A 25,408-nucleotide genomic window follows, 5' to 3' on the forward strand; every position below is an offset into this window, starting at 1 on the left:
GACAGGCATGACAGAACCAGTAAGACTGTGCAGACTGAATATCTCATTGTAATATCTTCCAAACATTTATTTAAAATTTTCATTTCTGTTGACAGTTTTACTCCATTTTATGCTTTGCATTGTTTAATACAAAATTTAGCAAGAGGGATGAGTGTCATTTTTGTCTGCCAGCTTTAATAAGAAACAATTTACTGACTCATCTTGCCATCAGGTCAAATGTAATGTCCTTTATCTCTTTTCATTGATGTGTGGGTATTATCTATTAGCACTTGTGATTCATACCACAGTTTAAAGAATGTTTTCAATCTGATCGGTTGCCTTGAAAAGACTTTGAATTTGATTAAAAACTACTTGGAATTGCAAAACATGTAAGCTGAATTAATATATACCTCTTTTAACTCAGAATGTTTACTATTGCTTATTTTTCAAATTTAGTGAATGCATTAATGAAATTGACTAACATTGGGTGTTCACATGATAAATTACCAGTTACAAGTTGGAGTAGCATCCCATTACTGTAGTGTAATTACTTAGGTCTTTTTCTGCATCTTTTTGCACATATTTATGCTTTGATAAACAAAGTAACTTGTGGAGAAAGTTAAAATTAGGTAAGAAAAGAGAATTCTTAATAACTTTTAAAAAGTAAAGATTTATTATAAATCCTTGAAAACATTTATGACTGAATGATCCATTATATTTGTTAAAAAACAACAAAACAACTGCTCAGCAGAATTCAACCAAATTCTACAGGCAGCTTCCTAAGGTGATAATCTCTTCATTGTAAACATAATTTGACCAAATTTGAGGAGAAACATCCTAATATTTACAAATATTTGCAATCATCTTCAAAAAATTGACACTGTTTCTTAAAATAAATGTTCTTGAAACAATTCCTTTTCAAAAACAACTGAGCTGAATTTGACCAATTATAACAGAAGGCATCAGGACTTTCATGTGTGTTTAGTTAATGACAACTCACCATCATATATAGCTGCTGTTACTAAATATAGGAAACATTTAACAGCTTCTCAAAACCACTCAACCACTTATATAACTGTTGCATTGTTATCCATCATCAAATTTGGCTGTCATGATAAGAGTTAGGAAAACACTGAAAATACTTTATTGGAACAAAACACTGCCAAGAATGTGATCATGGCATAATGACCTTTTAATATAAGAGAAATGATGTTGATACACCATCAGATATAGATGAAGATACAAAGCTAGAGAAAGCTTCAAGACAGGTTTTCAAAACACATGCAATCATTAAGTGAACTCTGGTCCATTTTGGCCTCTTCTTGGGTAGTTGTTGTTCAGATTACTTACTTGGATCATTGGCCATATAAAAATAACCATCATACATGGTTTGCTATATGTAAATGTTCGCCAGAACACATGGTCATGCTTTCTAAATCATCCTAAGGCTACTCTCCACAGGCTACTCCCTTGCATTTCAAATCTTCTCTCATTCTTTGGCAAATGTTTGCACATGGCAGATGGTATATGTGTTTATAACAGTCCCTACCTGCACCCAGATATGGTACAGGTGGTCTTTCAATAGAGTTGACTGGATAGCTAGTTTTGCATAATATTGTGTATCCAAACAAGTGTGATATCGGGTGGACCAAAAGATGGTGAGAGTTTCACTGATAATTAGTACATATCATGTAAATGAGAATTATATTTTGTGTTAAATTCCTTTCCATCACTCTTAATTTACCATCCTAATTTCTGTGTATTAAATAAATTTGCAATGTAAATGTAAGAAATATAATACTATAGGTCTGGAGTGTGATATTACCACACTAAACATGTCAATAACTTTCTGACCAGTTAAATGCAAAAATGTTTCTTTCATACCTGTTTTATGCCTGTTGAATTATCTGGACACCTTTACGCTAATCATGCACACGCGTCATTTCAGATCTCATAAATGGTATAATTGACATGTCAATGACCACAGTAAACAGGTCAGTCATTCTGAAGCATCTTATATTTGATTAATTTTTATTTTTTTCAGAGGAATATGGTACATCTTTCTAAAGACCAATTACAGACCTTGTCTGCAAATGTGAGTTTCATTTTTTATCTCACCTGCTTTAAGAAGTAATCATTTATTAGCTCACCTACCTATAAGACGAAACAGGCTTATGATATGAATCTTTGTCTATCTATATCCAAGCAATCTACATCATTCTCCAACAGTGTTTCCAAATAATTCTTCTGAATTTCTCAGGTGGCATCCTGGAGATGTCTTTTTCACATGAGTGAAATCATGCCAATCTGATCTAAAGCCACAGGTAATGAAATAAAAAGAGAAATTTTAAATGTCTTCTCCAAATCCACTTAACCTAATATGACGAAGTTTGGGGGATAGCATCCTCTCATATATTTTTTAAATTGATACAGATGATGCAGATCTGCAGTTGAATGTGGCTATCATTGCTACATTTTAGAGCTTTCCACTGGAATATGACCAAATTTGAAAAATACCTGCCATTAATGGCTTCCAGATTTGTAAATATCAGCACTGTTATAAGTAGAAAACCACTGACTTTTTCTCAGTGTCCGCATATAGAATTTGATCACTTTTGAGATAAAGCAATGTGGACTGAAAGGATTTAAATTGTAAGCAAATGATAACGGTTTGCTTTACAATAATGGTCCCGTTTCTAAAAAAAATCTTTAGTAACTATTATTTTTAAAACCAATTATTCAAATTTGGCCAATTTTAATCAGACAGAAAACATTCTGGTGTCAAAGGTTTTCAAGCTTGTGCAAATTATATTTATTCACTATCAAATATAGGTGTTGTTATTGAAACTAGAAAACATTTAACAATTCATATCCACTCATCATAATGAGACCAAATTTTCATGAAAAGTACCCTCACTTTAAAGCCTTTCAGATTTAAACATATGTTGCTACTTCATCATCAAATGTGGCAACCTTTATGATAAATAGGAAACCATTCAAAGAAATTTATTGCAAAATACCATAAACAAAATTTGAACAGAATGTGACCAACATTGCCAGATTCAAAAATTGCATTTGATGTAGTCTTTAGACCCAAACACCAAAACTTGTATGCTCATCACCCAAACTTTATTGCATATTTTGGCACATGAAGATGTATAAATGCTGTTAAGATCTAGTTTCTTTTTTTGGAGAGAGGGAACTAGTCTTTTTGTTAGGTAACATGTTCATGCCACTATTGCACAGATTCCCTAATCCTACCCCCCTTTGATATCCTGTTCTCTGGTTCAAGTCCAAGAGGGTGGTACCTGTATTGTCTGTTAGCTGTCACGATTATTATTACCTTGAAAGACTTTTGACAACTGATTTTAGTTCTCTAAATGGACTGCCCCAGTAGCCTAAGTGGTTGAGTGTCCACTTCGGGTGCTGGAGGCCACAGGTTCAAAACTCTTGCTGAGTGATACCAAAGACTTATGAAAGTGGTACTTGCAGCTGGCTCGCTTGGCACTCAGCATTAAGAGTTTAGTGTTAGGACTGGTCATCCTGGTGTCAGCATAATGTGACTGGGTGGGACATCATGCTACATGCCTGTGGCATGATGCCCCAGTGCTTGACATCAGTATAAACTGACACACTGCATATATTGTAGTGATATGACTTAAAATATTTGTTTAAAGCTACATTAAAAATCCAAAACACACACCGTTCTCAAAATGGTATAACTATCATATCAAGGTTATGTATAAATAGGTCAATAAAACACAAAGACTTTCTGTTGTCCAGAAAAATGTGACTTCTGTAATGGAATATTCTGCATGCATGATAGAAACAAATGGGATGGAACAGGTAAGACTCAGTAGACACAAGATCTCATTCTAATATGCTCCAAAACCTTATTTAAAAAAATTTTTAAAATTATTTTCATTGACAGTTTTAGTCCTTTCTATTGCTTTGTGTTTTAATATGAAACGTTAGCAACAGGGATGATTGTCATTTTTGTCTATCAGCTTTAACTAGAAATCATTTATTGACTCATCTTGTCATAAGGTCTAGTGAGCTTATGTATGGTCGCTAAACTGTCTCCATCAGTGTGTTTTGTATTGTCTATTAGCACTCATGATTCATACCACCTTGAAAGACTTTCGACAATTGAGGAATTACCTAGAAAAGACTTTGAATTTGATTAAAATCTATGAGGAAATGCAGGACATAAAATCTGAATTAAAATGCATCTCTGTTAACCTGAGAATGTTTACTACAATTACTTATTATTCAAACTTAATGCGTTAATACAGTTTGATAACATTGGGTAGATAGATGATAAATTGCCTGTTACAAGATGGAGTAACATCCCATTACTGTGTTGTAATAATTTAGGTTTTTTTCTGCATCTTGCACCTATTAAGGTGATGATAAATGAAGTAGCATGTGGGGAAAGTTAAAACTAGGTAAGAATATAAGAATAAAGATTTCTTAAAAACGTTTAAAGTTGTTGAAGATTCCTTATAAATTCTTGATAACCTTTATGACACTGTATGATACATGTCACTTCTTCAAATACAACAAAAGAACTGTTCAACAGAATTGAACCAAACTCTACATGCAGTTTCCTAATGTGAGTATCTCTGTTGTAAACATAATTTGACCAAATCTGAGAAGAGGCATCATATAATGAAAGACTTTTTAATAGAAGCTTGCCAGTAGTTTTCCATTGGTTGGTGGTTTCTCCCAGGATTTCCTGGGTACTTTCTCTATCAATTTTATTGGCCATCATGTATAGCCTAGCTTGTGCTGACAAAATGGCATTTAGCCCTGCAACTATACCAATAACAGCTTTCTAATATCCACAAATGTTTGCAGTCCTTTTCCAAACATTGACACTGTTTCTTTAGAAAGACAGTTTTATACAACTGTTGGTTTGAAGAAAAAGAAAACTGTATTTGACTAACTAAATTAGCAAGCAGCTTGACTTAATTGCTTCTGAAACATCAAGGACTTTTATTTTTCCAGAACATTGTGACTTCTGCAATGGAATATTTTGAATACATGCAAATGCTGACAAAGACAGGCATGACAGAACCAGTAAGACTGTGCAGACTGAATATCTGATTGTAATATCTTCCAAACATTTATTTAAAATTTTCATTTCTATTGACAGTTTTACTCCATTTTATTGCTTTGCATTGTTTAATACAAAATTTAGCAAGAGGGACGAGTCATTTTTGTCTGCCAGCTTTAATAAGAAACAATTTACTGACTCATCTTGCCATCAGGTCAAATGTAATGTCCTTAATCTGTTTTCATTGATGTGTGGGTATTGTCTATTAGCACTTGTGATTCATTCCACAATTTAAAGAATGTTTTCAATCTGATGGGTTGCCTTGAAAAGACTTTGAATTTGATTAAAAACTACTTGGAATTGCAAAACATGTAAGCTGAATTAATATATATCTCTTTTAACTCAGAATGTTTACTGTTGCTTATTTTTCAAATTTAGTGAATGCATTAATGAAATTGACTAACATTGGGTGTTCACATGAGAAATTACCAGTTACAAGTTGGAGTAGCATCCCATTACTGTAGTGTAATTACTTAGGTCTTTTTCTGCATCTTTTTGCACATATTTATGCTTTGATAAACAAAGTAACTTGTGGAGAAAGTTAAAATTAGGTAAGAAAAGAGAATTCTTAATAACTTTTAAAAAGTAAAGATTTATTATAAATTCTTGAAAACATTTATGACTGAATGATCCATTATATTTGTTAAAAAAACAACAAAACAACTGCTCAACAGAATTCAACCAAATTCTACAGGCAGCTTCCTAAGGTGATAATCTCTTCATTGTAAGCATAATTTGACCAAATTTGAGGAGAAACTTTCTAATATTTATAAATATTTGCAATCATCTTCAAAAAATTGACACTATTTCTTAAAATAAATGTTCTTGAAACAGTTCCTTTTCAAAAACAACTGAGCTGAATTTGACCAGTTATAACAGAAGGCATCAGGACTTTCATGTGTGTTTAGTTAATGACAACTCACCATCATATATAGCTGCTGTTAGTGAATATAGGAAACATTTAACAGCTTCTCAAAACCACTCAACCACTTATATAACTGTTGCATTGTTATCCATCATCAAACTTGGCTGTCATGATAAGAGTTAGGAAAACACTGAAAATACTTTATTGGAACAAAACACTGCCAAGAATGTGATCATGGCATAATGACCTTTTAATATAAGAGAAATGATGTTGATACACCATCAGATATAGATGAAGATACAAAGCTAGAGAAAGCTTCAAGACAGGTTTTCAAAACACATGCAATCATTAAGCGAACTCTGGTCCATTTTGGCCTCTTCTTGGGTAGTTGTTGTTCTGATTACTTACTTGGATCATTGGCCATATAAAAATACCCATCATACATGGTTTGCTATATGTAAATGTTCACCAGAACGCATGGTCATGGCTTTCTAAATCATCCTAAGGCTACTCCCCACAGGCTACTCCCTTGCATTTCAAATCTTCTCTCATTCTTTGGCAAATATTTGCACATGGCAGATGGTATATGTGTTTATAACAGTCCCTGCCTGTACCCAGATATGGTACAGGTGGTCTTTCAATGGAGTTGACTGGATAGTTAGTTTTGCATAATATTGTGTATCCAAACAAGTGTGATATCAGTTGAACCAAATGAGAATTTTATTTAGTGTTAAATTCCTTTCCATTACTCTTAATTTTCCATCCTAATTTCTGTGCATTAACTAAATTTGCAATAAAAATGTAAGAAATGCAACACTATAGGTCTGAAGTGTGATATTACCACACTAAACATGTCAATAACTTTCTGACCAGTTAAATGCAAAAATGTTTCTTTCATACCTGTTTTATCCCTGTTGAATTATATGGACACCTTTACACTAATCATGCACACACGTCATTTCAGATCTCATAAATGGTATAATTGACATGTCAATGACCACAGTAAACAGGTCAGTCATTCTGAAGCATCTTATATTTGATTAATTTTTATTTTTTTCAGTGGAATATGGTACTTTCTTCTATACACCTATTACGGACCTCATCTGCAAAAGTGAGTTTCATTTTTTGTCTCACCTGCTTTAAGAAGTAATCGTTTATTAGTTCACCTACCTATAAGACCAAACAGGCTTATGATATGAATCTTTGTCTATCTATATCCAAGCAATCTACATCATTCTCCAACAGTGTTTCCAAATAATTCTTCTGAATTTCTCAGGTGGCATCCTGGAGATGTCTTTTTCACATGAGTGAAATCATGCCAATCTGATCTAAAGCCACAGGTAATGAAATAAAAAGAGAAATTTTAAATGTCTTCTCCAAATCCACTTAACCTAATATGACGAAGTTTGGGGGATAGCATCCTCTCATATATTTTTTAAATTGATACAAATGATGCAGATCTGCAGTTGAATGTGGCTATCATTGCTACATTTTAGAGCTTTCCACTGGAATATGACCAAATTTGAAAAATACCTGCCATTAATGGCTTCCAGATTTGTAAATATCGGCACTGTTATAAGTAGAGAAACACTGACTTTTTCTGAGAGACTGCATATATAATTTGATCACTTTTGAGAAAAACCAATGTGGACTGAAAGGATTTAAATTGTAAGCAAATGATAATAGTTTGCTTTACAATAGTGGCCCAGTTTCTAAAATTCTTGAAAAATACTATGATTTTAAAACCACGTAATATCAGATTTGACCAATTTTAGATCAGACAAAAAAGCATTCTGGTATCAAATGTTTTCAAGTCTGTAGAAATTATATTTATTTACCATCAAATATAGGTCCTGTTATTGAAACTAGAAAACATTTAACAATTGATATCCACTCATCAGACCATATTTTCATGAAAAGTACCCTCACTTTAAGGTTGTTCAGATTTAAACATATTTTGCTACCTCACCATTAAATATGGCAGCCTTTGTGAGAAATAGGAAACCATTCAAAGAAATTTTTGCAAAATACCATAAACAAAATTTGAACAGAATGTGACCAACATTGCCAGAATTCTAAAATTGCATCTGATGTAGTCTTTAGTCCCCAAATACCAAAACTTGTATGCTCATCACCCAAACTTCACTGCATATTGAATATGTATTAATGCTATGAAAATCTAGTTTTTTTTTGTAGAGAGGGAGCTAGATTTTTTGGTAGATAATATGTCTGTCTGCCACTATTGCACAGATTCCCTCTTCCTGCCCAGGTCTTATGTCCTGTTCTCTGGTTCAAGTCCAAGAGGGTAGTACCCATATTGATCTTTGATGCAGGTGTTAGGGATATTTTTCTTTTCAGTTCTTTAGACTTCTTATACTGACTGAAAGAATGTGTCATTTATTATGGAAGTGGGACCATTCATTATGGAATGTAGGAAAATACAGTAGAAACGGTTAAGTATTATGAAATTATGATTTGCTTACCTAAACTCCAGAATTCATTTTCGTATTATTACCTGTATATACATTATTTGATGGCATTTCATATATTAAATGTAATTGTTTTAAATTTATATTTTTTCTTTTAGCTCTTAATATATAAACCATAACCTTGTATGTTTTTTTCCTTAAAAAAATTTCCAAACTTTTAATTGCTATTAGTAATCCAAATATTCAGAACTTCCAGTTTTCCAGATATGTAACCTTTATTTTTCCTTCTCTTAAAACGACAAATTATAAAAAGCAAAATCAAATGGTTTAATAGATTTTTCAAGTGTTGTAACAAATTCCTCTTCCTTCATTCATTGGTATGAGTATTAGACCTCACACTAATTAAAATACGCATCATTAAAAATTCTTCTGCAAATGGAACATGGACTTAAGAAAGGATGGTTCAGTATGGGCTTCTTTTGCATGCTGTTTGGTTCAAATTTGCTTCATGTAATATTAAATGTAAATTATAATAAGTAATTATATAGTAGAACCTATCTTCAAAGACAACTCAGTGAGAGAGCTCCTGTCTTGAGGGACTAGATTTTTAGTGCATAGATTTATTGTTTCTGTATAGTTATGACCAGGTGGGGGCTGTAGATTTTCCATTTTTTTCCATGAAATTTTATGGAAAACACTGGAAAATTATAGCATGGAAAATGCTGAAGTATTTGGACTAATATTTTAGCCTCTGTCCAGGGTAGGCTGGAAAACCATGGACAATTCTTGCATGGAAAATGCTGGACAATTCTAGCATGGAAAATGCTGGAGTATTTGGACTAATATTCCAGGCTATGTCCAGGGTAGGCTGGAAAACCCTGGACAATTCTAGCATGGAAAACACTGGAAAATTCTAGCATGGAAAACGCTGGAGTATTTGGACTAATATTCCAGGCTATGTCCAGGGTAGGTTGGAAAACCTTGACAATTCTAGCATGGAAAACACTGGAAAATTCTAGCATGGAAAATGCTGGAGTATTTGGACTAGATTCTGGGCTATGTCCAGGGTAGGCTGGAAAACCCTGGACAATTCTAGCATGGAAAATGCTGGAAAGCCCTGGAAAATTCTGGAGTATTTGGTCTAATATTTTAATCTTATCCAGGGTAGGCTGGAAAACCCTGGACAACACTAAGATTTAGCTGAAAATTGTTGAAATATTTTATGAAAAGGAGATTTTAACAGTGATGCGACTTTTATTTGATGATAATTTCAAGAAGAACATGATCCAAATTACCCCAACCAACTCCTTGTATGGACTGAGGTGTTTAGTAACTTTTGAACAAGGAAACAAAAATTAAAAACGCTGCTTGTCACTGGTAGCTTAATAGGTTGTGGACTAGTATTCAGTAGATAACATGGTCTAAGTTGTCATAAATGTCATTACACTTCTACTGGTGTGTCATAAAATCCAGATTACTGGCTCCTTACATCATTTTATTTCTTGAAATATGTTCTCTTACTCTAGTTATAGTTTGAATTTATTCTGAAGCAATCTTAACAACAAAATAACAGAAATTCAAATTAATTTCTATCTCAATTTTAATTTTAAAAAAATTTTTTTTTACAAGTGTTGTTTCATAGTTTATTCCCCACATTTCTTATTTTTCTGTTGTCACCACTGGAGTCTGCGGAAGTGATGATACTCTTGATGGTTTAACCAAATCACAAAGCTTCTGCCTTGTCATCACCTCCCCAATGTTATACTTTTCCTTGATGATTTCTGAAATACAAATCATTGTATATTAATAAATAGAATCCAGCAAGATTTCAAATTTATTTCAATCCCATATATATATATATATAGAGAGAGAGAGAGAGTTATGCCTGAAACATTTCATGCAATTACAGTACTTTTACATTCTGAGGCTGGTAATTGTAATGAGGCACTTGGCTTGATGACTAATTTAATTGGCTTAAAAACCTGTGGTTTCCATCACAAATTAAACTGGCTACCTAACTGCTTCTGTGGCCAAAGTCTAAATAGTTAGAGCGCCTGCTGCGGATGTGAAAGGTCGCAGCTTTGAACCCTTAATCGAGTCATACCAAAGACTTATAAAAAATGGTACTATTAGCTGCCTCGCTTGGTACTCAACATTAACCCTTTACCTCATGCAAGCGTCTTTGGACGCCTCTACTCCATTCGCATGGAAGCGCCTTTTGACGCCTGTACTTCATTCACATGGAAGCACCTTTTGACGCCTGCTGTAAACATCAGCCATTTTAAGCCGGTTTTCATAGCGCCACCTGGGGAAAACCCCCTATTAGATGCCACATTCATTTCTGTGAATGACAATTACGTCAGGTCACATGGTCACTGTATATTCTCCAGTCGATATCTGCTATTTAAAGTAACTCGGTCGTAATCTCCACTCTCCAAAATGGAGGTCATGGATTTCATTCAGTACTTAAAAAGTTTTCATGATTAGAATCACAACTACAAAAGATTCAATAACTTAGGTAAAGGCCCTGATATTGATGTAGGCAGCAATTAGTTTTTATAAATTAACAAATTCAGGTGACTTTAAAGTGATGTAGGTGCAGACGAAAAATTGTAAATTTCAAGTATGAGAAATGGCAGCAGTGATTGGTCACACGGCCTCACTGACATGACGGTGAATGAGTTCTCTCAAGATTTTAAAGCACGTACAAAATTCTTCTGTGAAAAATAATTACACAGCTATAACAATCGGATGTTTACTCTTAAATTTTTCCACACATAATAGATGTGTACCAAAAATGTAAAATGGTTACAATTGCTGTTAAACGAAACATACACTACATTACTTAACAGTTAACAGGCAGGCCTATACATATGGAGTAGAATAGGTAACAGGTTTTCTATTTATAGCATGCTGCACTTTGTAACTATGCTTTATGAGGTAAAGGGTTAAGAAGTTAGTGTTAGGACTGGTCAATCTGGTGTCACGATAATGTGACTGGGTGGGATACATTATGCTACATGTCTGTGGCATGATATCCCAGTGCTAGACATCACTATAAATTGCCACACTGCAGACATCGTAGCGATGTGACTAAATATTTGTTAAAGCTATATTACTAAACATCTGAATCATGCACACACAAATTGGCTACCATATACATATAGTTGTGATTATACCATTTAAACTGAAAGTAGATTTACATTGTCCATTTGAATATTGTCTGTCTACACTATAATGTTTCAAGTAGTAGTTGTGTATATGTTTAAATTTCACAATAACGTTCCAGCCTTAGTTCATAACAAGAAATTGTTACAGTTTGGCATATATTTTGTCATAGGTTAACAAAGTTTAAAACGCATGGTTAATAATTTAAAATTTACCATAAATTATTTGAATTCTGGACTGGTCTTGGAGAGGTGGCCTTGTTGTGTACTTATTATTGGCTCTTGCCCCAGTTAGCGTATTGCCAGTATATTCACCAGAGCTGTACAGTATTCTGAATATTTATTTAACAGCTTTGCTAAAATCCAAATTTCCACATATTTCTGTCTCATGCTGGGTGTGAAAAATATTTTAAATTAAAATTTTCACCATCATATGCACTATGTTTCTGAAATATTTACTTATCTACATACACAACTTCAGGTTACAGCTAATGTTCAAGACATTTGAATTTGAAACAAATGTGGTATTACCTCTCGCTTGCTTGATACAAATTAAAAGATCAAAGAATTTCAATGAAGCTGTCGCCATCAAGTTGTTTACATAACTGTGCCTTGCAACTTGTTTTCTGAAATTAAAGGACACAAACTAAACAAGTATTTTTGGTGAGGAAAATTGATAATCATTTGCAACAGTTTACAGCTGTACATTCTTATTAATTATACAGTGAATTACTATTAAATATTACTGAAATGGCTGAATATAAATTGGATAGACATAAACAAGCCATAATCTGAATCAAAGATTAATTGGTTGAAAAAGAGATCTACTGGTATATTTCCGACAGTGAAATTAATTAAAACAAATATAACTTATTGCTATAAATAGTACTATGTCTGGAAAAAAATAACGAAAAGGTAAAAAATACAAATACCAGTCAGATCATTAATAATATCATGGGTGAATAAAATTTAAAGTGAAATTTACAATTTGGACATGTATATTTGCAAGGCCAGCATGTACCAACTTTTAGAAAGAAAGCCATGAGATGACTGGTCATTGTGCATTAGGGATAAGTAGAAAATATTGCCAATTATGTAAACAAAGCTTCAAACATAACTCATACCTTTCAATATCCTTACAGGTTTGATGTTTAATTTATCAGTCTTCAAACAGCATAAAAAAGAAATTGTTCAAAGGATATATTTCGTAATAGTTTTCCATAAATTTAAGTTACGTGAAGTCTTTCGCAGCTAAGGCATTCGGCGGCCGTGCATATAATTTTGCTACATTTGTTACATTTGGACTGAGTAATGACTTACCTGCAATTTTTGCAATAATACACTCATGGTTACCCTTGAATCCACAACAAACCGCCATCAGTTTCTCTCCCGTGCAATATTCCTTCATTTCTTTTTGTGGCAAGTGAACAGCAGCCATACAAATGATGCCTCCCTGAATGGGATGATCATTCACCCATATAACCAGGGCTATTTCAGGGCTAGTTCAGTGGTCATCTTAAAATCCTGGGATATTTTATATTGTACAATTTCAATGACACTCTAATTGAAACTTGCGCCCAAATTCTAGACTGGTTGTCCAATGTCTTTTATGGTGCCAAATATGGAACCAAAATATACAGAAACTTTTTTTTTGTTGCAGAAAATTTTGTTCAAACGCATGAAATCAAAATATGCCAGCTTTTTCAATGTAGTATTTGGTTTAAACAAATAAGTTCATAATTGTATATCCCATCATAGTCAGCTTCATCAGCCATCATCATTATACAGAACAACGTCGGCTATTTCTGTGTGACAAAACGTGACTCCGATACATGAAAGCGAATACTTGACAGAAAAATCAGACATTTTGTTCTCTTCTGATTTATGATTTATCTAAAGAGCTAATATTTATACATCGGATACCAGTGCCGTGATTTGGATATGATGGGGAATGATCGGTTTACAGTAAAGTGGTTTTAGAAAACAAAGTTTACGACCAAGAGGCAATATTGTGACGAGGTGTGGAACACAGATGGAAAGATAACACAAATTGGACACCCAAATATTATAGGTGAGTATGAAATAAACGGAGTCTTGACTTTATCTCGTTTGCCCAAGTATAAACTGACTATATGATGCACCGCCCAACACTATATATGTATGACTGGTAATTAAATTGTAAGCAAGTATAGGAGCCCATGTAATACAAGCATAGTCATTGGTTAGCACTGGCTTTTGGCACTAATTATTTAATCCTGGTATTGATGTAAATTGACAAATGTGTTCGAAGCTGCACAGTTGAAATTCATTATATAATTGTAAAGCAAAATAGTTGTTAAAAGAATTGACTGATTTAATTTCTATAAATGTGGGAAGATACACAAGGCCAAAAACAATGTTTCCTCTTGCACCAGTTTTAATATTAGAGTAAGTAGTTTTGTTTTTCAATATATATATATATATATATATATATATATATATATATATATATATATATTTTCAAAGCAACCTAATTTGTACAATTTTATTTTTAACAGCCATAACCTTGTAATTGTCAGTCTTGGAAATGTTAACTCCAGTGATACATGTAAGCCCAAACAGGGACTGCTCTGGTATTATGATAAAGTTGTGAATTTCTTGAGTATTTTTAGATCTAGTCCAAAAAGGTCTTTAGGTTACTGCTAAATTTTCAGACTGCTACATATATAAGTAAAATCATAACTTAAGTCCTGGGAAAAGAAATTATGAAAAATTTCACATTAATCTGAGCAAGATTAAAATTTACCCAAATTTTACCATGACGATGATTTTTGAATGATATGTTAATGTTTTAATCAGTCTGACTGTACAGTCTGTAAACGTTTTAATGCTGTTTTTGCATTACAGGTACTGGCGTTCAGGACAAAATATATAAGCAATATGAAGTTAATTCCACAAAGTCCATTCCTGAAAGCACCATCTACTGGAGGAAGAGAAAACAATGGTAATTCCAGGAGTAATATAGAGTTTTTTCACATCTTAAATAATATCTGCAGCTGTCTCCCACAACATTGTTTATTGGTGTGTTGAATAGCATTATCTTTTATACATTTGTTCTCACCCAGTACATTCAGAGCTTAACATGGCTCATATCTTAAACACAGTTTCATTACCATATCAATAATTTAAGGAATAAACAAATTTCACTATACAACACTAAATGGTCTTTTCAGAGTTCAACAAAATCTGAGTATATGTTGAAATCATTCAGTATTTACAGACAGAATTTTCAATGTGCGTGCTTGAACAGAACATTCACTCTGTATGGTTTATCTAACACACCATACACAATATATGCACAATGTACACCATACACAACCAAATCAGCCAATTACAGAAATTCCAGGAAATATCTGATCAGTATTGATTCTTGTAGAACAAAATAAAATAATTTATTGTTATGCATTGTCATGTAATCATACTTCAGTTTTTAATTATTTAAAATGTTAAATATAATTTTTACTTTCATTTTTCTTATAACGCCCTAAAACGGTATGAAACTTGAGCTGTTTTTCTGAAAACGTTACATAAATTAATGAAGTGTATCTTGTATCACATGTACTTTGCATGATTGAGTATATTATTGCGTATCAATTACTTGTCATTTACATGCATTCATTGTGTATCATGTTTGCATTACCCATGTTTAAATGATGCATGCATTAACATTGGATTTGTCGAACTAAACTATTGTAACAGTGTAATATTAGCTGTACATATTCAATTCCTACAACAAAACAATAATGTTTGAATGTTAAGATTTTAATATTAATTATAGATGTTCACTACAATTTGTATTTCTCATTACAGTGATGTTGATCTAGGTGAATCCAGTTCTGTTGGTCTTGGAGATTATGAAATTGGTGACTGTATGAGTGCAAGTAATACTATGTCTTTAAATTAATGAGAATATCAACAGATGAACCAACTAGATATGGTGACAGTGACATGAGTTTTTCATCTGACTCAGAAGAAAGTATAGAGTATTAATCAAGTTCAGACGATGAACAGTATCATCAGGTGAATGAAGCAGCTCAGTCTTACCCATCCCATGTCACAGATCCCCCACTTTGTGTCCTAGCCCCATAACAAGATATATATTATAGTGAAATCACAAAGTCTTAACATGTTATTGCCCTTGGGGCTTTGCCAACAAGACATAATTTGTCAAATGCTAAATAGGTGACTTTTTGGACTTAATTCAGTGACATCATCCTTCAGCAAACACAGGATTGACAGTTGTTAAAGATTTGAATGAAAAATGTGGATTCAGTAAGGAGTATCTCAAATATAATTTTTATTGTGAGATCTGCAAAAAGTTGTACTCAGATAAAGAAGAAATGTGTGAAACTGGGGACTGTACAGGTGCAACTAATAATTATGAGCAAACATCTCTTTGGAATGAAGTTGGCTCTGACAAGAAAGAAGACTTCCTTTCGTCATCAAAAATAGTTAGGATCGAGTGTCTTCGAGAACCTATTATTGTCGTTGAAATTGGAAATGACATTTATGGTGCTGTTCTCCCCAATCATCATGAAAAGGACTAAAATGCACAGCAGAATTTCATACTTATACACTGTAGTGTCAAGCTCATGTGGTGAACAGATTTGGGCATATTTATGATTTTATATGCACCAGATATTTTCTTATCAGGATTTAACTAATTTTTCAGGATATCTTTTCATACATGTATAGTTTGTGTTACACCAACATTTTTGTATAGTGATGTTCTTTTGATCATGAACATTTAATTACATATGTGGTGCATACAATAAATGGTGTACTACTTAAACACTTGTGGTTTGTCTTTTTAAAGCAGGGGTCAAGTGTGTGTGTGTGGTTTTGTTTGTTTATTTGACTTGTGTTGTCTATTTCTCAGTATATATTTATCATAGGTTTGAAATAATAGTTTAGTTTCAAGTTGGACAATCTATGTTACAGTGCAGTTTAGTCATGATTGCTCTTTCTTTAGGTAATTAAAAATAATTCTAAGTACCAATCTTGAAAATTGACTAAGTTCTTTTCCAGGGTTTTCCATGCTGAAATTTATCCAAAAAATTCTAAGTGCAAAATGTCCATCGTTTTCTAGGGCTTTCCATGCTGAAAAATTTCAAAGCCGAAAATGTCCAGCATTTTCCAGGCATGTCCAGCATTTTCCATGCACAATGTCCAGGGTTTCCATGCTAAATTCTGCAGAATATTTCATTTTTCGATAGTTTTCCAGAGTTTTCCATGTTTTTTCATCATATTCCATCCTTTTCCAGAGTATACAATGGAAAAAGTACAGCTGGGAGAGTGTCCTAAGCAACCACCATTCTTCAGAGACCATACTTTTTAGATCATTTACTTGAAGAGCCAATGTTGTGCCCTATTGCTACATATTTACACACACATTCATCCCATATTCTCATTGATTCTAAATGAAAACAGTGTTGCTTAGACATCCTGTATTGCCATCACAATAGCTATCTTTACAATCTTGTCATTGCTTTTTCTTTTGAATGGATATTAATTTCCAAATGGGATGTTTGCTAAAACAAAAGCTGCTTCTTGCGTTAATGCGGTCCTAAATGATAACTGTTCATCTGTCATTAGAATGGTAATCAATTAAGTGTTGCATTTACTTCATGTCCAAGATAATTTGCCATCATAATTTATACATCAATATCGGTCACCAGTTTGTTATTACCATATTATACAAATCCACAAGTTTGTGACCAGAAAATGGCAGAATATGCCTTCCATATCTTTTTTATATCTGTTAGCATGACAGCTTTACACCAATCATCTGCAGTGCATTTCAGATGTAAAAATGATACAATTGTCATGTCCATGACCTCTTCAAATGGGTCAATTATTCTGAAGCTTCATATACTCTGTTTATTCCACAAAAGCTGTTTATAAAGTGCAATATTCTGGGTTTGCACATATAGAAGCACTTTTAAAAGCAGTGACAGATCTGATAACACTGGTCAACAGTGAAATCATTACTGACTTGAAAAGGCCCTAATCTGTAGTATTTTGGTGTGCCGAACACGAATATAACCGTGAAAAATTTGTATTGGCTCTCGTTTTGAAGATATTCATATACCTCATTTTCTATATTTCACTGTGTAAATTTCTCCAGTAGGACTGCAGCAACATCCGGAATAATGATGTAACATTGCATAATACCATCATGCTCACATCATCCACAGTTGATTGCATCATTTTCTGATGCAATGCAATACTAATGCCATGCGGCTGCTGAAGTAAGTTGACGTCCGCAGTGTACTATACATGTGTAGGCCTATTATACTAATGCCAGGCGGCTGCTGAAGCTGACGTAAGCAGTGTACTATATAAAGCCCAATCAGATAGGTTCAGCATTTAAAATATTTTAGACGTTGTGCGAGACAGTTCAAGCTACTGTTACATAAAACTTATTATTTTATCCATTTACGTACAATAAAGAACAGTAATGCCTCGAAAGTGTGTTAATACCGCAGACAATTTTTGCTATATTTGTGGGGAAGTGACATTTGCCAACCAGAAGAAAAGTATCAATTCTCAAGTGAAGAAGGCATATCATCTTTACTTCGGATGCAAGGTTGGTGACCAAGACAAGCCTTGGGCTCCGCATATATGCTGTGCTACATGTACAACACAGCTTTCACAGTGGTTGAATTGCAAAAGGTCATCAATGCCGTTTGCAGTCCCAATGGTGTGGAGAGAGCCAAGCAACCACCTAAATGACTGTTACTTCTGCTTGGTTCCTCCTCTTTCCGGCGGAATAACGAAGCGAAAGAAGTCGAGAATAGTCTACCCAAACATTCCGTCTGCATTGAGACCAGTTCCACATGGTGAGGGACTTCCTATTCCAGAACCTCCAGCAGAATATTCTCTTGATTCATCTGACGAAGACAAAGGTGAGTCGACCTGTTCTTCTCCTGGTCCATCAGCATGCAGTGATCCAGATTTTCACTGTGGTGCATCATCAACCCCACACAGAATAACACAGGAAGAACTAAATGACCTGATTCGTGATTTGGACTTATCAAAGAACAAGGCAGAATTGCTAGGATCAAGACTCCAACAATGGAATCTTCTAGAAGAAGATGTCACAATTACTGCATATCGAAAGCGCCACCAGCAATTGGAGCCTTTCTTCAGAAAGGAAAGTAATCTGATATTCTGTTCCGATATTGAGGGCCTCATGAATGCTTTAAAAATCACTCATGACCCACAAGAATGGAGACTATTTGTGGACTCTTCGAAACTGAGTCTCAAGGCTGTGCTTTTGCACAATGGAAACATTCTTCCATCTGTTCCAGTAGCGTATGCTGTCCACATGAAAGAGACATACGATAACTTAAGGCAGCTACTGAATTCCATTGAGTATAACAAGTACAGCTGGCACCTCTGTGGTGATTTGAAGGTAGTTGCCCTTTTAATGGGACTGCAGCAAGGATATACAAAATACATGTGTTTCTTATGCGAGTGGGATAGCCGAGCAAGAGAAATGCACTGCATGAGGAAGGAATGGACTCACAGGCAGAATGTAGCCATTGGAGAGAAGAATATCCAACACCCAGCTCTGGTTGAGGCTCAGAAAATCTTGCTACCACCCCTTCACATCAAACTAGGTTTGATGAAGAACTTCGTGAAAGCCATTGACCGGACTTTGCCAGCATTCCGATACCTGCATGAAAAATTCCCTCGACTCAGCGAAGCAAAGATTAAAGAGGGAGTTTTTGTGGGTCCTCAGATTCGAGAGCTTTTCAAAGATGACCGGTTCAACAACTTGCTGGAAGGTGACGCGAAACAAGCATGGAATACTTTTCGCCTAGTTTCTACAAACTTCCTCGGAAATGTTAGGGCAGAAAACTATAAGGAACTAGTAGAAGACATGTTGATGAAGTATAAGAAACTTGGCTGCAATATGTCTCTAAAGATTCACTTCCTTCATTCCCATTTGGATTTCTTTCCTAGCAACTGTGGTATTGTTAGTGATGAACACGGCGAACGTTTTCATCAAGATATCGCAACAATGGAACAAAGATACCAGGGAAAATGGTCCACTACAATGCTGGCTGACTACTGCTGGACACTCCTCAGAGATGCTCCCGAACAGCTGTACAAGAGACAGGCGAAGAAATCTAAGATGTAGTCAATGACTTGATTTTTTATAGGTAGGCTATTACAGTTGACCTTTTACTATTGGAATGCATTTCGTTATGTAAACATTAATTTCTTGCAGATTACAAAAAAACTAGAGCCAATTTTGCAATTTGACTGTCATATTCGTGTTCAACACATAAAAATTGATAAGAATTGACTAATTTTATTTCAGTAACATGACTTTTGTAAAAATTTGTTGTCCAGTGATAATCACATGACAAGCATCTTGTACCACTGCCATGGAAGCCCCTCAGATCTGTATCACAAGACAAGCATCTTATACTACTCTGCCATGAAAGCCCCTCAGGCCATAGGTATAAGTCTCATATGAAAGACTGTAAGTAGGAGATAGAACCTGTGACAACTTGATTGAAAGTGTTTAATGTTACTGCTAGGCCATCATTGATAATGATGCTGTTGACAATGCAGTTAACTGCAATGACATTGATTTTATGAGTGCTCTGGGTAAAATGGTTCCTTGACTTTCATCCATTTTTTTAAATCTATGATATAAAAATGTTTGACTTGCTATATTTTGTTATAACTTTATATTAGTCTTGCAAAAAGGCATAAAAATAAGACATCAGTAACTGAAAAAGATGTTCTTACAAGAAATGATATAGTGTAAAAGTAGGCAAATGATGCAACATCACTTGCACAGGCATCATTGTTTTTTTTCTCTCTGACAAATCATAAAAGTTTACCAAAACATTTATTGGAAAAAATAATAATAATGAATCATAGAATCTGACCACACATTTAAAGCAATACAAAGATTTAACTATTATTCTAATCAAAAGCAGCATGCTTGAGAACAAAGAAAAATAGCAAGACATATTGATCACTTTAGGAAACACAAGAGTTTAGTAAGGATACAAATTCATGATTTCTGTATTAGAATGGAAATATCTATTATAAAATCTGTATTCATGGATGTTAAATTAGTAGGTATTAAGGGACTGATCAGTGACATCTACAAATAATAAGCACAGTATCAGAGACATACTTGGCTGATGGAAAAAAAAAAAAAGGACAAAAGACTGATTATAATGAATGAATATAAATAAAAATATGCAGTAGATTATATGATGTATATGAATTCAGTAGATGACCTCCAGCCAGCTGTCATTTAAATCGCTTCTGTCCCCAACCCAATATTAAAATCGCTTCTACCGTCCACTAACCCATAGCCAGAAATTATGTTAAAAAATATACTTCTGTAGAGGGCAGTGTTTCTCGATTAAAACACATCTGACAGTGGATCATAATTTTTTAAAATTGCTTCTGTTGTGGGTTGGTTGAATTTGAAAGTGCCTTCCCCCCGGGGGGTATATGTTTTACTGGAACAGCCCTGATTATTAAAAACATTTTTAAAATTTATTTTTTGTGTTGTTGGCATTTAATAAAAATGTTACCCCAAAATGCATTTCTCCAGAAACAGTACTAGTCCCATGGTTTTAGCAAAGCACGAACCCAGTGAATTATAATTTCAATTGTGCAAATGTGACATTAGGTTCCATGGACCAAAAATTAAAGTTTGTGTTCCTCTGATTACATAGGTTGTGTTCCTACGATACATTATAAGAATGTATCATGAAACATACAAAAGTTATACACATGCGATAAGTGACAGTTTCAACAACATACATTCTTACCTTTCACCAACTATTTGCTCATCATGGTTCAGTTAATATTTGCATTTGTCATTTCAGACACTGATGGGGCATCCATGTTCCATGAACATAATTTTAGTTTAATTATGAACCTGACCATTTTGTTACATTCTGTGTTCTATTTTGTTCAGTATAAACCATTAATTTGGATGGCAAATAATGCTTTTATGGAATACTCTTTCACAGTTTTAAACTGTACAGAACAATTTTTTCATGCAAAGTAGTTGATGTTGTGCATTATTTTATGAGAGAAAATATTGTTGCCACTGTTTCTTTTTTCAAATACATTACATGATCATAATATCATAGTAGAACCACTTCTGCATCTCTAATCAATTTTCCCACGCTAAAACGATATAGCTAAGAAGCCAAAGGTTATCTGCCCATCTAGGTTGCAGTTAGATAGAGTGATCTGCCATTGATACAGGGAATGACACCAATTCCTGTGATGTCTTCATTTACCACCTCCACTATGAATAGCAAGATCACTACAGATGGTGAGGCCTCACCAAATACATATAAGCGACATTGCAGTGATTTTACCTGCACGGTCTTTCCTACAGGTAACATGTTACTAGAGTTGATAATTTAGCATCCACTTTGTAAATATTGAAAGTGACGCACTAATTCTCTTCTTGTATAGGCCCGTGTGCACCATTTTATGTGTAATTTTTGCATATAGTCGGGCATGGGCTACAATACACCTCTCTCTCTTTGTATATATATATATATATATATATATATATATATATATATATATATATATATATATATAAATAATCTGCTCTATTTTTGTCTTACAGATTTAGACCATGGGTGACACCAGACTGACAACCACTCTATATGCATAGCTTACTCTGTGATTCGGTGAATAGATGTCAGAGTTTGCAAGGGTTTAAAACCATATCATTGACTGGGCACTGATACAGAGAGCAACAACAGCCACAGTTGCCATCTTGCATATTGGAAGCATGGGCCAGCTACATGGATCAATATTCTGTGCCCTGTCCCAACTTCAAGAACTGGACAGTTTATGTCCGCCAAGATGGCCCTCTTTCCCACAAACGGACTCAGTCATATACAACTGTTGGGCCATGACCACAATCGATGAAAATCTATCATACAATATCAGCTACCAGAAAAATGAACTTTGTCCAGTTCCACAGTTGCATAGTGTCGCTTGGCCCTTCTTGCATACAGTCACCAGCTTTATGCCATAGTATGCAAGAACCCAGTTTCTTGAACCCAGTTATACAATGATTTTACTCACATAGTGCTGCTAGGCACTTCCTGCACAACATCCAGTTCATACAGGCACTCTCATGGATCAATATGACCCATATAATGCTGCTAGGCACTTTCAGTATATGACACCCAGTTTATAACAGACACTCGTATAGAACTGTCTAACCTGTGGACAAAGTTTAAAAAAGGCACTCACATCGATCAATGTCATGCATATATTGTCACTTTGACTTTCTTCTGTACCATGTTCATCTTGGTGCAAAAGTTTCCAAGAGATATTGCTTCATTTGTCTTAAAGGCTTTGCCACCCAAAGGGAACCTCCTACTTAGCAACAGCTTGGAAGTTAACAGGATATAACTCATGAAGTGCTGCAAATATAATGAACCAGCCTTCTGAACATTTTTTTCCAGTTACTTTGCAGATAGTACAAGAAACCTTGGCTTCACTACCTTAATTCAAAGATGATGAACACTTGCTCTTAAGCTCCCTCACTATTAGATCTTAATAGGATGCATGAAGGCTCAATCTTATCGGCCAGGACTGAAAACATTCTCCATCCTCTCCCTTCAGAGTTCTGTCCTACTGATTCCTCTATAAGAGTGATTCCCAACCTGTGGGCTGTGGAACCCCTGGCAGGCCTTGGGGTTATTTGAAAGTACAACTATTAGCATCTAGATGTCCATGAAGTGGTTTGAAAGTTAAGAAGGGGTCCTGATACTTGTGAAGGTTATCAGTCTGGTATACTGTTCCGACATCAGTTGATCATGGGCTAATAAATAATCTACTATGAATTGATTCCAGAGTCTGGCAGAGTTACTGACATTTTGAGCTGCATACTGTCCCAAGCATATGCCTATCCTTTTTCTCAGATATGCCTAATGTAGAATAGTAGTCAATATTTATATAGCCTGACGCACCAGTTTCCCATTTTGATACCCGGTATTTGATGAGTGAGATGTGGCCATGTTAAAGGGCCATCATATAGCCAAACTATGAAGGCAATGTTTGTCATTAAATCTCCCATTTAATGGTCAGGTTGTTGCAATCTACAAACAAGCCACCCAGGATACTTTTGTCCACTCTGTTGCAGTGACAGTTACAGCAGAGGACTTTGCAAGACATTGAAGAAAAGATCACAATGACATCCTTAGCGCACAGGCCACTGGGAAGCAGTCCTACTGAATTTACAACTGTCAAAAACCACAATTCTCCTGAATTAAAATGGACAAGAGGCAAATGGAGGGTGACTGTTTTTGACAGTTTTTCTCTCAACAAGGCTCTTCCTGTCTCAAAGAACGTTACCTTCATACCCCGTTATCACAGATCCTGGTAGGAGTAATACTACAATCTTTTGATGCCGAATTGGGAAGATTGACCTTGACATTTGGATTTGATGAATGGTTTACGGTGATTCACTATTACATTCAGCTCACCACCTCCATTCCAAATGGTTAATTCAGCTACAAATGCATCACTTTTCACTCGTTTGTCAATCAAAGATCTATCATTCAATTCATCTATGGTCAGTGGTTCACAATGGAATGCAACAAATTTGTTCTAAATGCCGTCCATTGTGGATTCTATGTAATTAGTGCAGATTTGCAAGAGGAGTAACTTCACATCCCCACTCAGATATCATCTACGATGTTCTTGTGATTTGGCCTGCATATACTTGAGTTACAAAACAGCATACAAGTTATATCTTGGATCAATACATTTTATTATTCTTTGCTCCCTATCTTCTCATTTTTCTTGACAGCAAGTGCACCTCCAGCCTTGTACATTTTCAGCTAGGTCTGAATTCAACATTCATGTAAACAGTGCATGTTTCCCTCAGAAATGAGAATTTAATGTCAGTGATTGATTCCTTGCTTATACAGAACAAGCCACCAGATAGAGAATTCATGTGACTGATGGGTTTGCTAAATGCAGCAATGGCTGTCTTTGGCCTAGATTGCCCTCTTGGGCTCCCATTACAGTGACTTGGTGGTTTAAATGGAAGCCAAACCTTTTACATTCTTGAGATCCTATATGGGAGTGGAGTTCACATTCTGTATAACATCTCCACTCTGGTGACTTATCTCAAACTTCAAGGCAGAACCAAGAACCAAGTCCCCATACCTTCATATTCTTGTTTGGGATTTTGTTAAGTGAAAGTCCATGTCCAAATTTGACATATCATTGGCCGGCTAAATGTATTAGTGGACTAGTCCTGCAAGATCCAACTAATACAAACAGAATGGTCTGTGCATCCCTCGGTTTATATTGAATGGTGCCTGAGGGGATTGACCATTGTTTCATTTATTCGTGACAAGGTGGAATGTCCAAATCACAACTTTGGTCTGACCAGTTTGACCATTGTTTCATTTATTCGTGACAAGGTGGAATGTCCAAATCACAACTTTGGTCTGACCAGTCCTGGATCCAAAGGTATGGAAATATGATGCACATTCTACAAATTATATATGCTTCTCTTCCAGTGTCTCTGGTTCCATAGGTGGAATCCACATCTGGATTACTCCACTCAAAGGGAAAATCTGGGATCAATGACCTCGTCAATTCCTGATGGAATCGATCAATGTTTGACCTATTTGCAATAAAGTGGAAGGACAAAATCCCAACCTTTGTCCAGTCCTGTATCCAGTGGTCTGGACATTTGATGATCATTCTATAAATTGGAACATCCAAAATATATATGTTTCTGCAAAACCTCTGTTTCCATAGTTGATGC

General features: G+C 34.8%; 1 long non-coding RNA gene across 1 annotated transcript; it reads right to left on the bottom strand.

The window, feature by feature from the left end:
- Positions 1 to 10,031: 10,031 nt before the first annotated feature.
- LOC149772922 (uncharacterized) lies at positions 10,032 to 12,942 on the bottom strand. The gene is made up of 2 exons (XR_016417530.1): positions 12,091 to 12,942; positions 10,032 to 10,173 (listed from the first exon to the last, which is right to left on the bottom strand). It is a non-coding gene; the product is annotated as an uncharacterized LOC149772922 (long non-coding RNA).
- Positions 12,943 to 25,408: the final 12,466 nt, after the last annotated feature.

The sequence above is a fragment of the Sinohyriopsis cumingii genome, unplaced genomic scaffold (assembly GCF_028554795.1).
Source record: "Sinohyriopsis cumingii isolate HCF-2022 unplaced genomic scaffold, ASM2855479v2 utg000972l, whole genome shotgun sequence".
NCBI classification, from domain to species: domain Eukaryota; kingdom Metazoa; phylum Mollusca; class Bivalvia; order Unionida; family Unionidae; genus Sinohyriopsis; species Sinohyriopsis cumingii.